General features: G+C 39.8%; 1 pseudogene; it reads right to left on the minus strand.

Moving 5' to 3' along the window:
• Window positions 1–11,701: 11,701 nt before the first annotated feature.
• On the minus strand, window positions 11,702–12,331 carry LOC148001910 (olfactory receptor 8U9-like; annotated as a pseudogene).
• Between the last annotated feature and the right edge of the window lie 491 nt (window positions 12,332–12,822).

Below are 12,822 nucleotides of genomic sequence, written 5' to 3' on the forward strand. Positions count from 1 at the left end.
AATGGACACAAAAAACAAGATGGTGTAGCCATTCTAACATCCAGCAAATCAGACTTTCAACAAAAACATAATCAAAAGAGATGGGAAAGACACTTCATATTCATCAGAGGAAAAATCCACCAAAATGGCATCTCAATTCTGGATGTCTATACACCAAAGACAAAAACAAAAACATGGGTGAGAGAAATATTGCTGAAGCTTAAATATCACATCGAACCTCACACATTAATAGTGGGGGACATCAATGTCCCATTCTCACCAAGGGCAGCTCATTGAGACAGAAACTAAAAAAAATGATGTAACTAACAGGGGTTTCAATTAAATTAACCTCACTGATATCTACAGAATATTTCACATGAACACAAAGTACACACTCTCTTTTCAGTACCTCATGGAACCTTATCTTAAACTGACCATGTTCTCCCTCTCTAAACAAGCCACAGCAGATACAGAAAGACTGCACTAACCATTGGACCTTCTCACATCACCATGGATTAAAACTGGACTTCAACAATAACAAAAAGTCTATAAACTCATGGAAATTCAACAGCTCGCAACTCAAGAACCACCGGTTCAGAGAAGACATGAAGAAAAAAAAAAAGAGTTCCTAAAATTCAATGAAAATGAGGGCACAGCGTCTCCAAACTGAAGGGATGTAAGGAAAGCAGTGCTAAGAGGAACGTGCACATGCACCACAGTGCTTTCATAAAGAAACTGGAGAGACCCCACACTAGCAACTTCCCAGCACACTCAAAAGCTCTAGAACAAAAAGAAGCAAATACATATTAAAGGAGGAGACAGCAAGAAACGATCAGACTCGGAGTGAAAGTGATCCATCAGAAACAAAGAGAATACAAAGATCAACAAAAACAAGAGCTGGTTCCTTGGGAAAATCAACCAGACAGACAGACCCTTATACAGATAATGTAATAGGTGGAGAGACAGCATCCAAATAACAAAATCAGAAATGAACAGAGAGCCGCATTGATGGACACTGATGAAATTCACAGAATCGTTAGTCCTCACTTCAAAAACCTGCTGTCTACAAAATTAGAAGCTCTGAACCAAATGAATGGTTGTGTACATGGATAACACTGACCACAGGTAAACTGAGGTAAGATAAATTATGCAAATAGCTCTACAACCCCTAAAGAGACACAAACAGTAATTAAATGTTTCCCCACTGAAAAAGCCCCAAGGCCAGACTGTTTGAGTGCAGACTCGTACCAGACTTTTAAAGAATTCTCAACCTACTCCAAAAAACAGAAACAGGAGGAAAATCGCCAAACTGATTCCATGACACCACTGTCGCCCTGACACCTAAATCACAAAATGACTCAACAAAGAAAGAATTTCAGACGAATTTCCCTTACGAACATTGGTGGAAAAAATACTAGGTAAAATGCTCAAAAATGAATTCCAAGGACATATGAATCTGCCATCCAGTGCCATCTAGTAGGCGTCCTCCTGAGGATGAAGGAGTGGATCAATCTATGAAAACCCATCAAAGTGATCCACCATATAAGCAAGCTGAACTGATGAAAAATATTCTGCCCTCAGCATTTCCCATTAACATGCGAGCTCCACTTGAAGTTAACTTTGTGGAAGTTGCATATCATTATATATATATATATATATATATATATATATTTGTGTGTGTATACATATATAAAATATTATTATAATAAATTAATATATTAAATTGTTATATACTAACATTATAATAATATAATTAATATTAATATATTATATTAACATATTAAATTGTTATATACTAACATGATAATATATAATTAATATACTATATTAAGATATTAAATTATTATATTAATATTGTAATAAATAATAAATATAGATATATTATATTAATATATTACATTATTATGTATTATATCATGATAAAGTATAATTAATATTAATATATTATGTTAGTATATTAAATTATTATATAGTAATAATACTATACCTCTCTTACCCTCTTCTGCCTCTCTACCTAACCCCACCCTCAACCCTCCATTATCAACTTTCCCCTCTGGCTCCCTGTATAGGCTCTAGCATTTACTGAACAGTTAAAATGGACAGAAGGGTCATATGCGATCTCCTTAATCCATGATAGAGGTCTAGTCAGGGCCAACCTCCTTTGAGGAAGCAGATAAATATCAGGATACAAATAACATTTGCTGGGGAAGATCAAATCTGAATAATGACTTTGCATATCTATCCAGTGGATTCTGAGGAAATGGGGAATATTCTTCCTAAAGACCCAGCTATACTACTCCTGGCCTTATATCTGAAAAGACCTCTGCCATACTGCAAGGACATGTGCTCCATCATGTTCCTAGCTGCTTTCTTCATAATGAGCAGAAAATAGAAATAACCCAGACACCCCTCAATCAAAGAATGGCTACAGAAAATGTGGTTCATTTACACCATGGAACACTACGCAGCTATGAAAAATGAGGACATTGTGAATGAGAAAGTATTGTTCTGAATGAGGTAACTGAGACCCAAAATAACATGTACGTAGTCACTTAAAAGAGGGTATTAGCCATAAAGTACAGAATTCACACACTACGATCTACGGAACCAAAGAGGCTAAATAAGAAGAAAGGCCCAAGAAAAATGCTTGAATTTCACTCAGAAGGAGGAGTAAAATAATGAGAGGAAGCAGATGGCTGAGGGGATGGGAAGGGAAATGGGGTTTGAGAATCATTTCTTGGCAGAGACGGAAAAAAAAGAGTGACCGAGGACCGAGAGAATAAACAGAAATCAGTGACTGTCCAGGGTGGGTGCTATCTGTATGATTTGCCAGCAATCTGGGATGGGTGAGGCTACCCCGGCGTCCATGAGAGTGACTTTAGCTGAGACTCGTAGCAGTGGGGATACGGATACTGAAATGGAGGACCTAAGGTGGAAGAATAAGGACCCAAACCCACCCCCAAAATTTTGACCCAGAAATTGCCCTCTCTACAAGAGACAGAGGGACAGAGATGGAAGAGGAAATGAGGGAATGGCCAAAGGATGTGAGACTTATCCTCTGGGCAAACCGCAAACACTGACATTATTAATGGTCCTTTCTTGTGTTTACAGACCAGAGGGTAGCATTATTGTCCTCTGCAAGGCTCCATTGAGCAGCCGACTGACACAGATGCAGAGGCGCACAGCCAAATATCGGATGGAGCTCAGTGAGTCTCACTGCAGAGCTGAGGGAAGGACTGAGAGAGGCAGAGGAGCACAATGGTCTTCACGTGGGGTCACTAAACCCGTCGCCTGTCTGTGGATCCTGTTCTCCTACCCGGCTGTGTTTTCAGGACCTGGTGGGAGACGATGAATCTAGTCCTGCAGAGACTTGATGTGCCAGGGGACAGGGTGCACCCAGAGGGGTCCTCCACTCTGTCAGAGAAGAAGGGGAGAGGATAGAAGGAGGGACTGTAAATGGTGGGGGCCTGGAGGAGTGTGATGCCAGTGCAGCATTCAAAATGTTACGTGAATAGATACAACTATTCTGGCAAGGAGGAGGGCCATGACATCATGGGGGCAGGGGCATGACATCATGAAGCTTAAGAGAAATTAGATGAAACTAGAAAATAAAATCAGCCTGAGAGGGAACTGAGACCTAGATACACAAACATGGCGAGCGTTTACCTATGCATGGTATAAGGTGTGAGATAAATCATATTCTATCTACAATCCACAAATGCAGAGAGGACACAGGAAAGGAGAAGGCCAGTGAGGGGGAAAGCATCGACCTCTCTGAAAGGTAAACTGGAACAGATTTTGTGGGTGAGTGAGGGCGACTGAGGAAAGGAGCCCAGGGTCAGCGGGGAAGATGGAGGGATAGCGCGGTGCAGAGAGAACCGGCCAGAATTAGGTTACATACGGGTTAATGTAGAAACTCCTTGGATGTACTGGTTTATTCATGGCATCTAGAGGGCGACCTTCCTGAGGATTTAATCTGATGGAGAACGCAGAGTCCGAACCTGCAATCTTTTGAAATCAAGCAAGCAGGAAGTCAGGGTTGAGGATGGGGCACATTCAGGGGAGTCGGTTTCTGAGAAGGTCAAATGGAGATCCCTGAACAACAAACTGAGGCTGGGACAGATTATAGAAGCTCAAGCAAATGAGGCCTCCATCAATGTAAATGCACCCGAAAACCCCTTCCCACTCTCCAAGGTTTGTGTAGCCCTTGTCTACCCTGAGTAAAATATATGCACACATCGCATCCCCGGATACCTTCTAAAAGAGGTGTGACACTTAATTCCTTGGAGGAACCCCCAACTTCCTTGCAGGCAGACCAAGATTCTGCTGACCGACTGGTTCCTGGGTCCACTTCATTCTTTCACACCTGGTGTGCACCTGGACACTCTAGGAAGCAGACATCAGAGATTTGTGTGTGTGTGTGTGTGTGTGTGTGTGAGTGTGTCTGTGTGTGTGTATTTGTATGTGTGTGAGTGTCTGTGTGTGTGTCTGTGTGTTTCTTTCTGTGTGTATGTGTGTGTGTATGTTTGTGTGTGTGTGTCTATCTGTGTCTCTCTGTGTATGTCTGTCTGTCTATCTGTCTGTGTCTCTCTGTGTGTGTCTCTGTGTTCTGTGTATGTGTGTGTGTGTGTCTTTGAATGTGTGTGTGTGTGTGTGTGTGTGTGTGTGTGTGTGTGTGTGTTACTCATGCATAAGCTAACCATCCTCACAAAGACTGTCTGGATTGTTTTTCTTTTTGGAAGGTTGGCAAATCTTTCTCTTGTCCTAAGAAAAGACCACTCGGGTTCTCAACTCTCTCTGTGAAGCCATGACAGGTTGAGTGATTTTCAAGTGTGAGGAGTTTGTCCTAGTGAAAATTGCTTTCATGGATATAGATACAATATACCTTGAAAAACACGGCTCAACATTTACTTTCCTTAGTCTGTGATCCCTCGAGGGCATTATTCCATTATTATTATTATTATTATTATTATTATTATTATTATTATTATTATTATTGTCATCATCATCATTATATATTATTATTATTATTATTATTATTATTATTATTATTATTATTATTCCAGGATTATTCCATTATATTGTTATCTCCATTGTTACCAGTGTGCTAAAGTTCACTGATGGCAGGAAGAAAGATTTTGGTTCACGTGGGTCTCATTGGACAGCCATGTTTTTGTTCTTGGAACTGAAAGTTTTATTTACATGCTCCCAAGAGCAAATACATACAAGTACAGAAAGTTCCTTGGTCTTCTACATGAGAGTGACACCCTCACGTAGTCCTCTGATCTACTTGAGAAACAGAATTTAGATGGACAATGAAAAGGTTGGAGACCAAAGACCCACATTAGGGAGAAATAAGACAGTTTTTCACAATGTTTCAGGCTTTGGGGATTGGTAGACATTACACAACCATGTTTTCATTCATAGCAGGAATAGTCAAAATTATTAAATAACAGAAGGCAGGAAATTTTAACAACATATTTATGCTGGCTAATTTAAATTTCCATACTTTGTCTCTGGAACATTATGTATTCTCTTTCAGGTTCTTCTTGAAATTATGAAGAAGTGAAAACTGGTATATGTTTATCTGTTCACATTCATAAAGCATGGCCGTCACTCTGGTGATGGACAGATGACACGACCATTAAGAGACAGACTGACTTTCTTGCCAAAGAAATAAATCTTCACCTTCATGGAGGCAGTTTTGGTCTTAGGTGCAGAAGTTTAAAATCCCCTGAGAATGCTTCCTACAGCTACCATTTCCTGTATGTGGTAATATCCTAGGAAGTGGGTTTTCTCTTTGCATTTTGTTTCAAGTGTTAAGATCTACAAGAAAGTTTCGATTGCGTATACTGTTTGGGGGTGTTGTCTTTTATCTTTTCTATTGATGGATTCTGGATTACATACACTCAGGCATTTTCTGATCCATCTCTCACAGCAGGGACTGCAAATGAGATGACTCTTCATCAGGAATAAAGGGAAGAAGACAGGTAAGGTAATAAAGAACTCCCTGATGTATTTATCCCCTGTGAATCTGAGATGACTGTTGTCATCAACCTGTATATCTAAACTTTAACTTTACAAAAAAGTACACTCACACGAGTTTAAGCCTGTGTACTTTTCATTGTGTAAATATTTGCAATAAAGAGAGCTTTCAAAGTAATAAAGTCGTGTAATGTGTGTAACTTATTTAACAGATTCCCTTGTATAACTTAATAGAATGGTTTTCCTTCATGTTGAATGTAATGAAGACAGTGTCTCTTCTAACAATATATGTAGTAATTTTGGCCTCTATAAAATTGAATATGTTCATATTTTGCCTAAGCATCCACCACAATTACTTATGAAATACTTCCTATACTTACCCAATGTTATTTCCTAAATACTGACTTTAAAATGCATTTACTAGAATAGATATTGAGGAGAATGGAGGGAGGGAGGGAACTGAATAGGAGGGGAGGTAGGGAAGGGAGTGGACTTTGGGGGGGAATCAGGTATAGGGAAAGCAGGGAAAAGATAATGGAAATCACAAGTGTGGGGTGCACATCTCTAGGAAGTGCCAGAGACCAGGAAAGGCGAGGCCCCAGGGTGTCTATTGGGGTGACTCTAGCAGTGGGGATACAGATCCTTAATTGGCCACTTCTGTAGCCAGGCATGACTCCCAGTGACTTGACAAGGACAAAAACCCACCCACAAACCCTTCAATCCAAAATGTACGGAGCCTACGAGATCTTCAGAGACAAAGATAGAGCAGACATGGAAGGAACGTCCAACCAATGGTTAGCACAGATTGAGACCTACCCCGTGTGCAAGCACCGATCCCTGACACTATTAAAGATACTCTATTGTGCTTGCAGACAGAATCCTAGCATAACTGTCCTCTGAGTGACTCCACCCAACAGTTGAGAGAAACAAATGTAAAGATTCACCACCAAACATTAGCTGGAGCTTGGGGAGTCTTTTGGAAAAGAGAGGTGAAGAATCGAGGCCCAGATGAGATGAGGGACTCCACAGGAAGACCAATAGAGTCAACTCACGGGGGTGCTTGGGGTTTGCCACAGACTGAACCACCAACCACAGAGTGAATGTGGACTGAACCTGAGCCCCCAGGACATAGGTTACAAATGTGTAGCTTTGTCGTTTTACAGCTTCCCCGACAATGAGTGTTGGCATTCCCTGAAGATGGAACACAGATATTGGGATGTAAAGTGAGTAAATAAATAAACAAATTTTAAAGACACAGATGTCCCATCTATAGACAACATGTTTTGGGATAGACAATTCCAGTTGTTCGGGACCCACATGAAGACAAAGCCTGCGGAGTGCCTATGTCCTTAGAGGCCACAATCCTTTTCATTCTGTTCTTCCATCAGAGTCCCCAAGCTCCACCCATGGTTTGGCTAGTGGGTGTCTGCTTCTGTCTGAGACAGCGGCTTAGTGGAGTCTCTCAGAGGGAAGCCATGCTAGACTCCTGTCTGCAAGCATAACAGAGTGTCATTAATAGTGTCAGGGATCGGTGCTCATCCATGGGGTGGGTCTCAATCTGCACTAACCATTGGTTGACCACTCCTCAGTCTCTGCTCTATGCACGGCCCCTGCATTTCTTGTGGTCAGAATAAATTTTGGGTCAAAAGTTGGTGTCTCTATCATTCCATTTTGGTTACTTTCTGGCTACAGAAGGTGGCCTCTTCAGGTCCATATCACTGAGGCTGTGAGTCTCAGTTAAGGAAACACCCACTGATTCTTGGGCATCTCTCTTACCCCAGCTCTCTGCCTCTTTCTGAATATGACCATTACCTCCCCACCCCTATCCATCTGGGCTGCTTTGTCTGGCCTCAGTAGCAGAGGATGTGATTAGCATCACAGAGACTGGTTATGCAAGGTGAGGGGATACCCCTGTGGGGTCCCAACCTGCTCAGAGGAGAAAGGGCTGGGAGAAGGATTGTGAAATGGGTGAACTGGAGGGCGGCAGTGTGCAGCATGTAAAATAAATAAACAAACAAATAACTATAACTATAAAAGTAACTAAGTCTACTTGAAGGTAAGAAGCAGTTGTGTGTGTGAGTGTGTGTGCGTGTGTGTGTGAGTGTGTGTCTCTGTGTGTGTATGTGTGTGTGTCTGTGTGTGTATGCGTGTGTCTGTGTGAATGTGTGTATATATATAATATATGCTATATATTATGTATATATGAAGGTAAGAAGCAGTTGTATGTGTGTTTAATATTAAATTATCACATTAGAGAAAACAGTGGTCTATGCAGAGACAGGTCAGCTTAAGCACTATATTTACAAAAATGGTGTTTGCTGAAGATGAAGAAATGATTCGGTGATTAATAGCACTATCTGTTCTTCCAGAGAACCCAGGGCCAATGCCCAGCTCCTGTGTGACAGCTCACAAGTGTCTGTAATTTCAGCATCAGGGGATCTCACACCTTCTTCAACCTCCTGGGCACTAGGTATGCATGTGGTGCACACTTATACAAGCAGGTAAAACACTTACATATGTACAACAAAAGGTAAAAGAACAGAAGAGCAGTTCCTGGTTAATATAATTTGATTTACATGAATATTCATAGTGATAATTGAAAGACCCCTGGAGTGGGGAGACCCTCACTCAAGTCTCAGGATGACGCGACCCCCCCCAAGAACTCACACAAGACCGTCCTTGTTGTAATCACAGGTTTATCGATAGCAACCAGTGCACTGGGGTCGAGACTCATATCCCATGCAGGGGCAGTGGAGTTCGACCCCGAGAGGCTGGGAGAAGAGGTATTTAAAGGGAGAAACCACAACCCGAGGGGGCAGGGATGGCGTCATTGGAAAGTGTGTAGAATAACAGTGAAAAATCACAAAGAAGAACTCTCTGTCCCCCAAGATTGTTTCCTAGGAGAAGCTGTCTCCTACTTCTCAAATTGTTTAACTTCATGGTCCGCTAGTTCCTAGGAGAAGTTGTTTCCTGCTTCTCAAGATTGTTCTCTAAGATTTATGGTCAGCTAGTTTCTGGGAGAAAGCTGTTGAGCTGGCCAATGTAATTATCTATTCTATAGCCCTAGGAGAGGCTTCTTGGAACATACAATTTTGGGGCCTAACCTGTTGGGTTTTTTTTTTCTTTCTGCTCTAAACTTTGTGTCTAGGGGGGCAACTTTAAAACTTTTATCTTTCAATAATCACAGTCAATTAAACATTTTATTGATCTATAGTGCAGTTAAAGACACAAAAAATTGGGCTGGAGAGATGGCTCAGTGGTTAAAGAGCACCCGACTGCTCTTCCAGAGGTCCTGAGTTCAAATCCCAGCAACCACATGGTGGCTCACAACCATCTGTAAAGAGATCTGATGCCCTCTTCTGGTGTGTCTGAAGACAGCTACAGTGTACTTATATATAATAAATAAATAAATCTTAAAAAAAGACACAAAAAATTAACAATCACCTGAGTAACTTAAAATCTATTTATTTCAAAAATTACAATAAATTGCAACACAAATTTGCAGTAATACAATTTAAATTTTATTAATATACAGATTAATAAACATTAGTCTTCTCATATGTAGCTGAAAAATAAAACTTTCCACATATTTGTTTAGCTTTTATAAATATTGCAGTTTGTGGTTAGTTTGTTGTTGGTTCTTGTAGGTGTTCACTTCCAAGTATTAGCCCATAAACTCTATAAACTCATGCAGAATACACTACAGGAACTCAGGCTCTCTTCTGTTGAATCCAGGAAGGTTGCTATCTGTTTTTCTTCTTGTCTGATCATTTTTATCTATGTATATTACTAGGACATTTTTGCTCTGGGATTTTTGCAGTTTTGTCGAGCTGATAGCTGGTAGCTGATAACTGGAGAATATTTAATTTTTGAAGATCATTTTTGAAGCTATTTCCTGATGTCTGCACTATCAATGTTGTAGATTTTCAAATGCATGGCCAAATGAACAGCTATTCAGGGACTAAACATGCCTTATATCTGCTGTTGTTTTCTCTTTTTGAAAGAAGAAATCAGAAAGGGATGGGGTTTGGGGTAAGGGACTCTGTTGGGAAAAGCAGGAAAGATGACAGCATTTGAGACATAAATAAATTAATAAAATACATAAATACAAAAAATAAAGCAGAAGTCAATCTATACAGGAAAATCAGATTTAATTGATAGGAAACAGTACTTTTATATCGTACACCAATTCCTGAATTTTATATTCCATAATCCACCTAATGACTAATTCTCAAAAATCAGATAATTGAAAAAATTAAAATATTACAAATACCGAAGTAGGTTGACCAAATCATAACAGCAATGTTTCTAGTACTGTACACTTCCTATGCCCTTATCCAATCCAGAAATCCAGTTGACATTTAGTTATTACATATCTTAAGTCATTCTATTCTGTGATAATTCATTACTATTTTTATCTTCTGTGAGCACACCTTTGAAGAGAAATAATTACTTTGCTAGAATGTCTCTGAATTTGGACTTGTCTAGTGGTTTCTCTCTTTTAGTTTGAGATTATATGTACTTGACACAGATACCAAAAAGTGTTTGCTGCTTTGTTTATCTCAGTTCAGCATTAGGGGGATGCCTGGCATTTTAACAACACCCGATTAAGGAGCAATTAAATTATTTTAAATTATTTTCCTTTTGTAGTTAAAAATATTTTAATGTATTTTTCTTTTATATTTCCTTTTAAAGTAATAGAAATTATAGGAGAATTACTTAAAGACTATGGAAAGACTGTGTGTCTCTTCAAAACTTTAGGCTTTGTTTTCAGCATCTCCGTCATTTTTTTTCCAACAGTCTGGCCTTAATGGTCCTTACTGCATGTAAGTAGACTCAGAACAATGAGTCTGAGGAGAATATAATTATTGTCTTTCTGTTTGGGTGACTCATGCCTAAAACAATACTGTAGTTTTATTGTCATGGTAATTTATATTTTAATGTCTTCCATATTTTCTGCACACTTAAATTGAATTTTATTTTTGTTTCATTACACTCATAAAGACCCAAGATTCTAATTTTATTTTATTTTATTTTCTCGTGGAATAACAACCAAAATCTAATTATCTGACACTAGCTGACCTTTTATATTTGTGTGTGTGTGTGTGTATTCCTGTGTGTGTGTGTGTGTGTGTGTGTGTGTATGTGTTTATCGAAACTATGATGTTGATGTTGTGAATCACCTGGCTGAAATTCTTTTCCAGCACCCTGTTAGAAATCATAAAAGGGAGGAAAGATTACTCCTGTTCCAAAATCATAGGCCCTGGCTGGCCAGAACTGAAGTATGGACTGACCCACACAAAGCAGAGGCTAACAATTCACTGCCCGGAGAACTACTTAGCAGTTCCAGTCCAGTGCAATGAATTTACATATGCTGAGAAATATGGAATTGTAGCATAACGAGCTGAGATCACTTAGAAGTAATTTCTTGGAAGATCTCCAAATAGCTAAGAATGGATACAGAGAATTTTCAAGGCCCTTGAGACATTAGCATGTGGTTTAAATTCTACCCAGATCAAAATCTTTAAGTACTGGACTAATCTACTAAAGTTATTTAGTAGCAAGCATACTTTACCATTATTTGCAATTAAAAATGGTGGTGAATAAAGAGAACACTCTAAAACAAAGTTATGTTTCTTAAAGATTGTTTCAAGACAGCCAGAAAGAGCACAGTGGTTCTGTTTTCTTTCTTTCACAGACTTTGCACCTTTTTGAAAGAGCACTTTGGGATCCTCGATTACCTATTGATTATCAGAACTTTCTTCAACCTCAGAGTTCTTCTCAGTGCTGCATTGACTTCTTGGTTCTGTAGGCTATAGATGATGGAGTTCAGCATGGATGTCACTGCTGTATAGAAGATGACCAAGAGTTTATCAACTCCTGGTGAGTGGTTAGATTTAGGCCCCAAGTACTTTTGTCCCAACCCTACAAGGCAACCTATTCCCCATGAAACAATTGCCAAATGGGCACATACCCCATGACTCATTTGGGTTGCATAGTGAAGCAGGGCCATACAGTGGCCAAAGGCCATGGTGGTCAATAGGCAGCACTCAGTTATAACAAAAGTGTGAAGAAAAACATCTGTGTGGCACATCCCTCCTAAGAGAGCCTTCGCATCTCACTTACAAGACTCTCCACATCTTGGCTATGACAGAGCCAGTGTAACCAATTTCCAGGATACATAAGTTTGCCAGACAGAAGTACGTGGGGGTGTGGAGAGATGGACGGGTGCAGATAGCAAAGGCTATGAGAGTGGGATGAGGGTGAACAGGAGGAAACATTCTCCAGGGACCTCAGAGAACTTGGCAATTGCAAAGCATTTGACAGACAAGCCCTTCTCCTGCCACAAAGAGCAATTGACACTCATCTCCTGGAAGACAGAGCAGTAAGCCATTAGAAGGACCCCTGCAGATGAGAGATATTAATCCTTTTAATAATTTTAAAGCCTCAGTTACATAGAGTCAGAATCTTTCCCTGCAGTCACAAAAATCAAAGCTTAGAAATGATTTATTCTCACAGATTTTCATATCTAATACTTTCTATCTCAACACCAGGGGATTTTTCCAAAGTGTGCTAAGCATTGAGCCAAGTGTCCAAATATTTATAAAAGATGGTGAAACTTGTAGTCCTGGCTCTACTGAAGCTCAGGCAGAAGGTTTACCATGGGTCTAAGTTCAGTTTCACATGCTGTATAAGCTATCATTCAAAAGAAAGGAAAAGAAAACCTTGACTGTATCTCGATTTTTTACCCATTCTTATCATTAACTAGTTATCAATGTTTTGCAGAAAAACTGATCAACCCACTCATCTCTATGCTTTCCTGTTGCCACAGGTATACTCTCTCCAACCACCCCTTTG

The sequence above is a fragment of the Rattus norvegicus genome, chromosome 12, assembly GCF_021556685.1.
Source record: "Rattus norvegicus strain SHRSP/BbbUtx chromosome 12, alternate assembly SHRSP_T2T, whole genome shotgun sequence".
Taxonomy (NCBI): Eukaryota; Metazoa; Chordata; class Mammalia; order Rodentia; family Muridae; genus Rattus; species Rattus norvegicus.